At 57.9% G+C, this 11,795-nt stretch overlaps 1 long non-coding RNA gene across 1 annotated transcript; it reads right to left on the bottom strand.

Annotated features, from left to right (window-relative positions):
* Window positions 1-2,965: 2,965 nt before the first annotated feature.
* LOC144367471 (uncharacterized) lies at window positions 2,966-5,986 on the bottom strand. The gene is made up of 2 exons (XR_013426886.1): window positions 3,397-5,986; window positions 2,966-3,269 (listed from the first exon to the last, which is right to left on the bottom strand). It is a non-coding gene; the product is annotated as an uncharacterized LOC144367471 (long non-coding RNA).
* Window positions 5,987-11,795: the final 5,809 nt, after the last annotated feature.

The raw sequence follows: 11,795 nt of genomic DNA, 5'->3' as shown, positions 1-11,795 counted from the left end.
CTGGTCTGCGGTCGGTGCTCCAGGGCTCCAAGGTCACGGGCAACAGCAAGAGGCCAGTGGAGAGCAGGCAGCTAGACCTGGGGGGAGAGGCCGGGGGAGGGGAGGCTGGGGGCTGGAGGGGCTGGGTGGGCGCTGTCCTGCAGGGCTGGGCTGTGCCCAGAGGGAGGCAGCCACCAGCGCACCCAGCTGGGCACCCACACAGGACACGTGTGTGCTCGTTGCCCAGGGGACAGGGAGGCGCCTTGGGACTCAGGAAGCCAGGATCCTGCCATCCCCAGGAGTCCCACCCCGGACCCCACCTGGCACAGCGAGTTGAGTGTGGGCTGCTGTCAATGCTCCCCACCCCACGGCACAAAATTGTGTGGTCACTGGGGCGTCCCCTGCAGTCCCCTTTTTGAGATCTCAGGAGGAATATGCCCAGATAGAACTGGGCGCGGGGCCCGGGCACAGTGTAATCCCAGGGAGGCTGAGGCAGGAGGATGGCACATTCTAAGCCAGCCTCAGCAATTTAGCGAGGCCCCAAGCAGCTCAGCGAGACCCTGCCTCAAAAGAAAACATTAAAAAGGGCTGGGGACGCGGTTCAGTGGTTAAGCACCCCAGGTTCAATCCCTGGTACCCAAAAGAAGAGAAAATCCCCAGGGTGAGAGACTGAGACAGTTCACTCCACTCCAGAGCAAGAAGTCAGAGTTGCTGGGCAATTGCTGGCAAATCTTTCCTTCTCTGAACCCCCGTGTGTTTTTCACTTGCAAAAATGGAAGGTGGTGTTATCCACGATCCTGAATGAATCCCAGGGAATTTTCCTTGGCTTCATCCTCCAATGTCGGACCACAGGAAACCAAGAGATCAAGAGAAACGTTGGTTAGCATAGTGGTCAGTGGGGGATCTCAGCTCTGCCCTTGTTGCTGTGTGTCTTTGGGTAAATACCCTCACCCTTCTGTGCAAGTGGCCTGATGATCGGATGGAGGCGGAGAGACTGCCCACTGATAGAAGCTGTGGGCAAGGTGAGTGAGTCCCCACAGGCCCTGAGAAATGGTTTGTCCAGGCCACACTGTCCCAAGCCAGGCTAGGCCTGGGCCTCCCTGGGGCCTCTGAGAGCTCAGACCAGGTCTCCCCATCCTCTCCATCCTGTCCCCACCAGTGCAGGGGCACCTGACCACTGGGCCACATCCCCCGTCCCCTCCTCCCCCATTTTTTTCTTTAATATTTCCAACTGTAGATGGACACAGTATCTTTATTTATTTTTTTATGTGGTGCTGAGGATTGAACCCAGTGCCTCACACGTGCCAGGTGAGCCCCCTGTCACTGAGCCCCAGCCCCAGCCCCTTTTTACATTTTATTTAGGGACAAGGTCTCCCTGAGGTGCTTAGAGCCTCGCTATTGCTGAGGCTGGCTTTGAACTCGCGATCCTCCTGCCTCAGCCTCCAGAGCTGCTGGGATCACAGGTGAGTACCACAGTGGCCAGCCACCGTGGTAGTCCCTGTGCATCCACAGGACCCCGGGGATGCCACACCCTGGGATGCCCAGCCCCACATAAGTGGTGCCGTGTCTGCACAGAACCCAGGGACACCCCAAATCCTCTCCAGAGGACTCCGCGTACCTGATCCCATGTCAAAGCCACCTCGTCACTGTCCTGTGCTGCTCAGGGGACCGTGACAAGGAGAGAGCTCCCGTCTGTCCACAACAGCTGCGACTCCTTTCCACGTATTCTCAGTCCCCGCCTGGCTGGGTCACAGAGGTGGGACCCAGGGACACGGGGGTCGCCAGCGCTGGCTTTGCACCCCAGCCCCGCCCATCAGGAGTCTGGGGGACTCTGCCCACCCGGCGGGGCCGTCACTCTGAGGGGACACGGTGTGAGGACGAGGACCTGCAGATCTGCTCACACTCCCGTCCTCCTGGACAGACACTTGAAGGCCACCATCAACCCTTGCACGGTGGCACCAGCGTCACACGCGCAGGGTCCTTCTGGGCAGAGCCGAGGGTGGCCCAAGGAGCTGGCCTGCCACAGGGCACACGCTGACGCACCTCCCTGCATGCCCATCCTGGGCTATGCCGCAGGCCAGGGGTCAGCCTGAACCTGGGGCCTGGCCCAGACTCCCCAGGCCCCCAGCCCAAGGCCATCCAGATGACCGGCCCCAGCACCGACTCGCCAGCTCAGGAGTCCACTTTACTGCCCTCAGCTCTCTTCCCTCCCAGAAGCCAGAGACTCCCCTGCCCTGGTGCCCGCTGCCCAGGAGCTGTGCCAGCCTCCGCAGGCCCCTGCGTCTCGGCTCCCCAGGGGGTGGCAGGGTGCTGGGGGCTGCCATCAGCAGGCCACAGACACAGTATCCTTCCTCTCCAGCTGCTGCCCCGCCTGGGGACACTGGGGGGGCATTCCTAGCCTGGCTGTCGCCCTGGCCCACCCGCCGCCCGACCTGGGGTGGACATTTTCCTCCCACCCAGTCGGAGCTGTGTTGACACCCTGTCCTCGGGGCCGGCTCTGTGCTCTATTTAGGTCAGGCCTATTTTCATTCTGCTGGGGACGTGGCGGGCTGGGGCCGCCTCCTGGCTGACACAGGGAAGGGCCGGGTGGGTTCTGTCCAGCGGGAGATGGCACTGCCCAGGACTATGGGGGGTGGGTGGCAGAGGCCGGAGGGGCCTGGCCCCCAAGTCCTGGCCCATCCGGGACCCTTTGCCCTCTCCCGGTCTGGAGAGGACCCCACCCAGCTTAGTCCAGTGAGGAGAGGAACTTGGGCTGGATGTCAGGGGACACGGGTGACATTCCACCCAAATGAGGTGTGATTTTGGCAGTGACGACTCGGCTGCCTCAGTCTCCCCGTCTGCACATGGATGAGGCTGGCCCTGCACACCCGGGTCCCCATGCCAGGTTAGGAACGCAGGCTGGCCTCCTGGCACTGCCATCTGCTAGCTGCCTTGTTACCAAAAGCTCGGTCCTTGTCCCCAATACCATTCAATAACCAAGACACGGTTTGGAGGAAAAAGAGGTTTTATTGCTTTGCTGGCAAAGAAGCAGCACAGGGGCCTCCTGTCCCAGAGGCTGGGATTCTGCCCCTTGGGGTGGGGGGGGGTACAGGGGGCTTTTAAAGAGGTGACTCCAAGGCCACTTTCCCTGTGTTCTAGGTCTGAGTCGTAAGTCACTTGTTAGTTTGGGAGAGGGTCATTTCTGAGAGCTTCTGGTGCCGTCCCCAAGTCTGGATGGCTTTGTCACCATGGTGGGTGGTGCTCAGGACAGAGAGCTCTGCCTAGGATGGGGGGAAGGTGACCTGTCTCCCCTGAGATAGGGGGGCAGGGGGCAAGGAAGAGGAAGAAACATGTCCGGTTTATGTTTCCATTGGTACCAGGGATTGAACCCAGGGGCCATCGACCACTGAGCCCCAGCCCCAGCCCTTATTTATTTACTTTTTATTTAGAGACACGGTCTCGGTCTCCCTGAGTTGCTTAGAACCTCACTAAATTGCTGAGGCTGGCTTGGAACTGGCGATCCTCCTGCCTCAGCCTCCGCCCTGAGCCTCAGGAATTGTGTTGCAATCCACGGCGCCGGCTCACGTGTCTGTTTTAAAAACAAGTCTCAGTGGCAGATCAGCGAGGGCTGTGTTCACAGTATGGAGTGGGCCCTGTGACAGTGTGACTCTCTCCAGCTGCACAACCATTCTGTGCCCCCATGTTCCCAGCTACAAACTGGGCTTGAAAACCAGCCGGTTCCAGGAGGGCGGTTGGGAATGAGCCGAGGTTCAGCGTCTGAGTGGGGTGCACCCCTGCCGGGTCTCCTCCGTGAGGATGAGTGGCCTCCAGTGAGGCTCTGGCATGCCGTGGCTAGCTGTCCTTGCAGGGTGCCCCACGCTCCCAGCCCCCTCCACCCAGGGCCTCCGCAGAGGCCGGCCTCATTGATATTCTGGCCACCATCATCCTTACCGGACCTGCGCCGCCCCACCCGCGTCTATCTCCAGATCTGGTAATTAATACCCTGGACGGTTTTTATTGGAATCAAGCAGGACCCGCACATGACCGGAGTTTTAATTAATAACCAGCCTGGCTCCCGCTCCCCTCCCACCCCCAGCCGACCTTGAGGACAGGCTGGGGGGACAGGGCCCCGTCACCGATGCCCGGTGCAGCCCTCTCTGAAGGCCAGTGCCTGGCAGGGACAGAGGCAGCCAGCGGCCATGGGCCATCAAACACCCGGAACATTCTCTGTTGGCCAGGCCCCGGGGAGGGGGGGTGGTGGGTGTGGCCCCTGTCCTGGGCAGCACGCAGTCAGGCTGGCCAGACCCAGGGACACATCAGTGCAAGAGCAGGTGCTGCTGAAGTCTCTGGGGGCACTGGGGAGGCTGAGGCCGGAGGCACCGGGGTGCTCTGAGCTGGGGCCTGAGTGCTCATGTTGCCCCCCGGGAAGGGCACAGGGGAGCCTCAGCAGGCTGCATACAGGGGAGCCACCTGGTCTCGCGAGCGCCCTCTGGCTGTCCCCTGTGTGACGGGGTTACACTCCCAGGACTGGAGGGAGCCGGGCTGGGTGCTCCCAGGCGGTCTGAGCCAGGGTTCAGGTCACTCACAGACCTGGACCCTGGCTCCGCCCCACCCCAGGGCCCCGGAGCCTGGCACCCCCTCAACACCTAACGATCTCCTTCCTCTCACCCCACCCAGGGCCCTGCTGTTTCCCAGAGGAACTCCTAGCCCCCAGCCCAGCTCCCACTGGGCTTCAACCAGGGCTTCTTGGTCCCCTGAGCCACACCCTCAGCCCTTTTTATTTGGAAACAGTCTCGCTAAGTTATCCAGACTGGCCTCCTTTTTGAGATCCTCCTGCCTCAGCCTCCAGAACAGCTGGGATGTCGGGTGGCACCTCTGTGCTGGGTCCTGCTCCAGGATTCCCCTGGGTGGCGTGGAGGTGGTGGCTGGTGGACCCATGCTTTCTGGATCCGTGTCCCCTGGAGCATCATGCTCAGGGCACAGTGGGACCTGGAGAGAACAAACCTGAGGGTCCCTCTGGAGTCCAGGTCCCTCGGGGGACAGACACGTCCGGGAATAAACATGGGGTCAAGAAATCGATGCTGAGGACGCCAAGGGACAGGACGTGGAGGGAAAAGACCCAGGGAGAGGAGGCGGGGGGCCAGGGAGGGGAGGCTGCCCGTGTCTGAGCTGTGCCCAGGGATGGCCGAGGAGCCAGCCCAGTCCAGGAGGAAGCCACCAGGACAGACCCCAGTCCCCAGGAGACAGGAGGTGCCCAGGAGGGGTGGGGACAGTGCACTGTCTGCTTGACCTTGTGTGGTCATTGGCACGGCCTGAGCTGGAGCCCCTCATGAGGTCTGAAGGGGGCGCTGTGGCATGGTGCCCACACAGCCCAGGTGGCTAGGGCCCCACTCCTGGTCCCCCGAGTCACCTTCAGATAATGGTCTTGCAATTCTGGCTCAGGCCCGAGGCTGAATGCCCAAGGGTGACCCTGACCCTGGACAGAGAACCGTGGACTGAACTCCCCACGACCCACCCTCTGACCGCCCAGAGGTGTCGCGGAGGCGAGAGGTCCCCAGCCTCTCTGAGGGCCCCGAGCAAGACCCCAAAATTCAGCTGCTCAGGAACCCACTTCTGCCGGCCGCCGTCCCTGCACCCTTCCTTACAGGGGTCCTGGGGACACCAAGTCACTTACACCCAAATCCTCAGCCCCTGGTTTGGGGGCCTCCACACACAGCAGAGTGGTCAGCTCCACCCCGAGCTGGGACCCGGGGGCTCTGGGGTGAGTCAGCCCTGGGGACCCCGGTGGCACCCTCTAGTTCACCTGGGAAGGCCCCCCTCGATGCTGGCCTGGGGCTTGTTTTTAGAAGGGACATGTCTATCCCCCCTCCCTCTCCCTCATCTTGGGGAGATGGGGTACCTGCCCCCATCCCTCCCCATCCCAGGCAGAGACGTCCCTCCTGAGCCCCCTCCCACACAGAGATCTCAGACCCGTCCCAAGCTAACGGGTGATGACAACTCCAGCCAGGGACACCTGGAAGGCAGCCCCTGAGTCACCTTTCAGAAGCCCCTGTCCCAGGGCTGGGCGGAATCCCAGTCTCAGGGACAGGAGTCCCCTGTGCTTCTCAAAGCCGTGTCCTCGTGTTGGATTGGCTCAGGGACAAGGACTGAGATCTGGTAACATTAAGAAGGGGTCAGGTGAGGCTGGGGACCCCCAGCACCCCACATTTCCTGCTCTCTGCCCGCTCAGGAGCCCTCCGTCCCCCCAAGGGCAAGAAGCAGCCTCCCTTTTCTCCTCCTCTCTCAAGCCCTGGAGGCCGCCTCTAGAGTTTTCTGCCCGGAACCTGCCCGTGTCATCGGGCTGCTCCAGAAACAAAGCCTGCCCCCTTCCTCTGACGGATCTCCCTCCTGGCCTCCAGAGTGGCCATGTGACCCAAGGTAGCCAATGACAGCTCTTGTACCTGCCCGATCAGGATGATGGATGCAGAGACAGGCCAAACAGAGTCCAGGCTGCTGTACCTGTCCCCCACCTCCTGGAGAAGGCGGTTCTGTGGCGTCAGAGGGGTGCAGGCTTGGGGGGTCCCTAAAGGCTGCTGCCTCTGACCAACCCACTTACTGGGACCGCACTTCCCTGCTTGCCTGCGGTTCTTATTGGGGTGAGTCCCACTTAAGTCAAAGTGAGACTCAACCTCAGCCCATTCCAACTTCCACTTCAGCCTCCCGTTGGATACACTGATGTTCAAGGTTAACACTAGCGGTGTATCTGGAACACCCTTCCTGGGTCCCCTAGTCATGCCCTCTGGTCTGTTGGGTGCATGAAGTTGGGCTTCATAAGTTGGATTTTTAACTTTTCTTATTGATTTGTATGAGTTCTTTATATATGATAGACGCCCCCATCCTTTGTTATAGGCACTGCAGATATTTTTTTTCCAAAGTAAGATCTATCTTTCACCTTGTTTTAAATTTTTACTAAAGCAATAAAATGTCTTTATTCCATGATTCCGATTTTAATTTAATCACATTTGTCCATTTTTCCTCCCCTTTTACATTCATGCTTTCTGCATCTTAAGAATGATTTTCTTGGGGCTGGGGCTGGGGCTGGGGCTCAGTGGTAGAGCACTTGCCTCACGCAGGTGAGGCCCTGGGTTCAGTCCTCACACTACATAAAAATAAAAAATAAACAGAATAAAAAGTTATTTTAAAAAGTGCAAAAGAGCAGATGCATTAAAGAAAAATGACTTTCTTCTTTTCAGTCCTGAGGATAGAACTTCTACCACCGAGCTACATCCTCAGGGCTTTTTAGTTTTTCTTTGGGGACAGGGTTTTGTGAAGTTGCTGAGGCTAGCCTCAAACTTGTAATCCTCCTGCCTCAGCCCCCGCAAGTCACTGGGATTACAAGCATGTGCCACTGTGCCCAGTTCAATAACAACTTTATATGGTGGACTCTGTTGGTGGCCCAACGTCCATTCTACTCTTCTTCCTTAGTAACAGAATGCTGGGTTTTAGTTGGACAGAGTGTCACTAGCCAAAAAATTGTGTTTCAGCCTCTTTTGCAACTCGGTATGGTCTGTAGACTGACATCTATCTATCTGATGAAACATGAGTCAAAGTATTTGGGGGGGTCTGCTGGGGCATTTCTCTCCTTTGTCTTCCTTATTTTGCCAGTTGGAATCTAGATGGGATGGGTGGAGCTCCAGCAGTTGCTTCGGACTTTGAGGTGACCTCACCTGGTAATGACATAATTAGTATGTTAGCGAAGGTTAGGAACCTAATTCTGGACCTCACTGGGAATCAGTCATAACAGGTTTCCTGGTTTGGTTTGTTCTTCTCCTACCTCCAGAGCAATTATACCTGAAACAGAAATAGTTTTTTTTTTTTTAATTTTTTTTTAGTTGTAGGTGGACACACTACCTTTATTTTTATTTATTTATTTTTATAAGGTGCTGAGGATCCAACCCAGTGCCTCACCCATGCTAGGCGAGCGCTCTACCACTGAGCCACAACCCCAGCCCCAGAAATAGTTTTAAATAAGAGAAAAGTTGATCTAAACCATTTGTTTGGGGTTTTTCCAATCAGATAGACTTCCCTGTTCTACATTTTCTTTTGCAAGTCTTACAACTTTACTTTTCACACGTAGCCACTTAATTCATCTGGACTGGAGTTGGTTTCTGCGTATGTGGGAGGTGGGAATCTATTTTTATTCTTTTCCCATATGGACAGCTAATTGTCCTAGCACCATACATTGAATAGTCCAAAACAAATATAAGGTATTTTGGAATAAATTTACTAAAAGTTGCTGAAGACCTTTATGTTGAGTATTATAAAATTAACTTAGGTGCATTACATTTTTAAAAAATATTTTTAGTTGTAGATGGACACAATACCTTTATTTTGTTCACTTAGTTTTTTTTTTTTTTTTTTTTTTTTTTTATGAGGCTCTCGGGATCAAACCCAGTGCCTCCTGCGTGCTAGGCAGGTGCTCCACCAGTGAGCCACAACCACAGCCCGGGTGCATTGAATCTTAAAACACTTAGTAGACCTGTAATCCCAGCGTCTAGGGAGGCTGAGGCAGGAGGATCCTGAGTTCAAAGCCAGCCTCAGCGACTTAGCGAGGCCCTAAGCAATTCAGCAAGACCCTGTCTCAAAGTAAAAAACAAAAAAATAGGGCTAGGGATGTGGCTCGGTGGCTGAGTGTCCCTGGGTTCAGTCCCCTGTACCAAACACAAAACAAAAAACAACACAACAGCATGTGACAGGTCCCCAGAAATCTTCTCATGCTTACGCACCAACATTAAGGAAAGAACAGAAAGCCTGACCCACATTTTCAGAGAAGATTCTAGAACTTTCTAGTCTCTTCTGGCCCCCAGGAGGGAAACTACTCGGATCCCCTGGGCATAGATTGTCTCCTACCTTCTGTATGTAAGTAGAGGCTCCAGTGCGAAGGGGGCCCTGCCTGGATCTCACTCACAGACCGACCACTTAAAAAAAAAAAGAGAAATTGCCACATCTTGGCTCCTTACAGCTGGGGTGAGGGGTGGGAGGGGGTGAGACAGGAGGAGACATAGCCTTAGGGGGCCTGGTGATGGTGCTGCTGACAGTGAGGGGCTGGCTGGCTGGAGGCCTGCCTGAGCCCCTCTGGGAGCGACTCTGGTGACCCAAAATGACTCTGCTAGAGCCAGCTGTCGATGGCCTTCTGCCCCTTCTGGAGGATTCCCTGTGCGTGGGGTCGGTGGCCCTGCGTCCCTGGTAGTCATGGGACGCGGCAGACCCAGGGTCACAGGCCTTGCCACCCAGCAGCTGGCAGGTCACAATCTGGCCGAGAGCTGGGTGGGGCCTGGCATTTGCCCTCCTGTCCTCCCTCTCCCCCAGGGACCAGGGACCTCACCAGGGGCAGGGGCACAGGGGGGGCCTGGGCATGTACGGGTGAAGCCTCCTGCAGGGTACCCTCTGGGGCCTGCTCCAGCGTAATCTGCCCCATTCCAGTGGCTGAGGGCATCAGAAGAGCAGTCCTCAGAGGCCTGGGGGCATGAGCCTGCTTTGCACAGAGGCTGGTGGCAGCCTGGGGAAGGTGGCATGGTGGTGGCCTCTGTGTCACTTGGAATGGGGTTCTTGGGGAAAACTGTCAAATTGCAAGGAGCCCCCAGGGCAGCCTGAAGGGTACCTGCAAGGACATCCCACAGGAGAGGCACTGAGCCCACAGGAGAGGCCCTGGGTTCCCGGAGGCTGCGGAGGAGCCACGGGAGGCAGGAGAGGCAGCGGCGGGTGGGCACTAGCCCGGCGGCCTTGGCCACGCTGCGTCCATCTGCGCAGCAACCTGGAGGCCTGGCCATAGGGTTGGGGTGGGGATGGGCGAGAAGGGAGAGCGCGGAAAGAGAGGTCGTCACAGAGGAAAGGAAGGAAAATGAAGATTCTAAGCTGAGCATGAAGACAGCCAGCAAGGATTTAAAACCCAGGGTTTTCTTTACATTATGAAACAGTTGAGATGAAAGAAAGGAAGGAAAGAAAGAAAGACCTGAGACGTAGGCGAGGCCCAGGCGTAATGACACAGGGTCAAGGTCGGCAGAGAAAATGGAAAACCAGGTGGACGAGCTCAAATCAGGTAAGAGATGAAAGCAGCAAGCTTTATGATAATGACAAAATAAAACGTGAGTCAGGAAGACCAAGATCAAAGCTCCAGCCTGGGACTAAAAGATTAAAAACAGGAAGGTGTAGAGGGTGGGGTCCAGCTGGGTGCAGATGGGCACCCACTAGACAGTGGGGACCAGACCTTGAACTGACTTGGAGGCTGAAGATCCTCAGGTCCCTTTTCTTATTTTTTTTGGTTCTGAGGATTGAACCCAGGGGCTCCTGACCACTGAGCCACATCCCCAGCCGCTGTATTTTTTGAGACAGGGCCTCACTAAGTTGCTTAGGGCCTCACTAAGTTCTGGCTTTGAACTTGAGATCCTCCTGCCTTAGCCTCCTGAGTCGATGGGATTACAGGAGTGTGACAGAGCCTAGCACATGTGTGTTTATGTGTATGTGTGTGTGAACGTCTGCATGGAGCTGTGTGTGTGTGTGTGCACGGGTTGTTTATGTGCACAGGTGATGTGTGTCTGTGTGTGCATGTGTTTTATAGGTGTGTAGTTATAAGAGTGTACAGTGTATGTGCATGTGTGTGTGTGTGTGCATGTGTGCACATGCATGTGTGTGTGGTCACCTGGGAAGGCTCTTCTGAGGAGTGAGTGGGGTTGGAGCTGGATCTGAGGAGGGAGCCCAGGTGGCTGGCCAATGCCCAAGGCTGTCAGGAGGGGACTCAGGACAGGAAGTGAGGGGCTGGGTGTGGCTCAGTGGTGGAGCCTCTGCCTAGCAGAGCCCCTGGGTTCACAGCCCAGCGGCGCTAAGTGCATAAGTAAATACATCATCGGAAATCGGTGTGCATGAGCCGCAGGGACGCGGCCCTGAAAGGGGGCAGGTGAAGCTGCCGCTGGCCCATTTCCGGTTCCGGGCTCCTGGGAGAGGCCGTGCCAAGTCGTGGGGGTGCGGGGCTCCGGGGCCGCGGCTGCCCAGAGCCCAGGGTGTGGGCGGCTGGAGAGGCAGTGCTGCCCCCTGTTGGTCACCTCGCACCCCGCGCCCGCGGCCTCCCGGGGAGATTCTGGAAGGCTCCGGGGCTCTTCTCCCCAGGGTGCCGCGTCCCGAATTCACTCCGGCTCCCGAGACTCAGGCTTAGGACATTTTCCTGCCACCCCGGAGCGGGAGAGGGGGCGGGGGAGCCCCACAGTGGTGCGCCAGGCCTGGGACGCGGCCCGGTGGACGGTGGACGCGGGCAGAGCCGGCGACAGGAGCGCCCTCGGGCAGGGGGCTACCGCACGGGGTGACCGGCTGAGCAGGAGTGGGGAGGGGTCAGGTCCTGGCCGCGGTGGCCCTGGACAGGGAACAAATAGCCCCTTCCCAGCTGGCCTCTGCCCCAGGGGTGGGTGGTGGACACAGATACTCTCATACGCCGAGCCGAGGCCGAGAGGCCCCTGGGGCAGGGGGCTCTGGGGCAGGAGCGGCCATCGGGGTCCCAGCGGTGCTCCAGGCCACCTGCCTGGCCCGCCCTCGGCATCGTGGAGGCCCCGGGACCAGCGGGTGAGCCGCGCGGAGCGAGGGCCGAGGGCGACACCTGGTGGCCAGACGGGCGCATCACAGGCAGGACCGGCCCCAGGGTGCCAGAGCGCGTCCCTCCCAAGGCGCCCCCCACCCCCAGACCTGGACTGGGCCGCGAGGGAGAGGCCCGAGCCAGTTCCGGAGCCCCCGCCCTGCCCCATGGGGCTGTCACTGCGTCCCTGCAGTCCCGTGCAGTGGCTCTCATTGTCCCCTGTACTGAGATGGAGAAC

Source organism: Ictidomys tridecemlineatus, chromosome 10 (assembly GCF_052094955.1).
Source record: "Ictidomys tridecemlineatus isolate mIctTri1 chromosome 10, mIctTri1.hap1, whole genome shotgun sequence".
Lineage (NCBI taxonomy): Eukaryota > Metazoa > Chordata > Mammalia > Rodentia > Sciuridae > Ictidomys > Ictidomys tridecemlineatus.
Note: the sequence above shows the minus strand (reverse complement) of the source record. Positions and strands in the feature narration are given on the sequence as shown.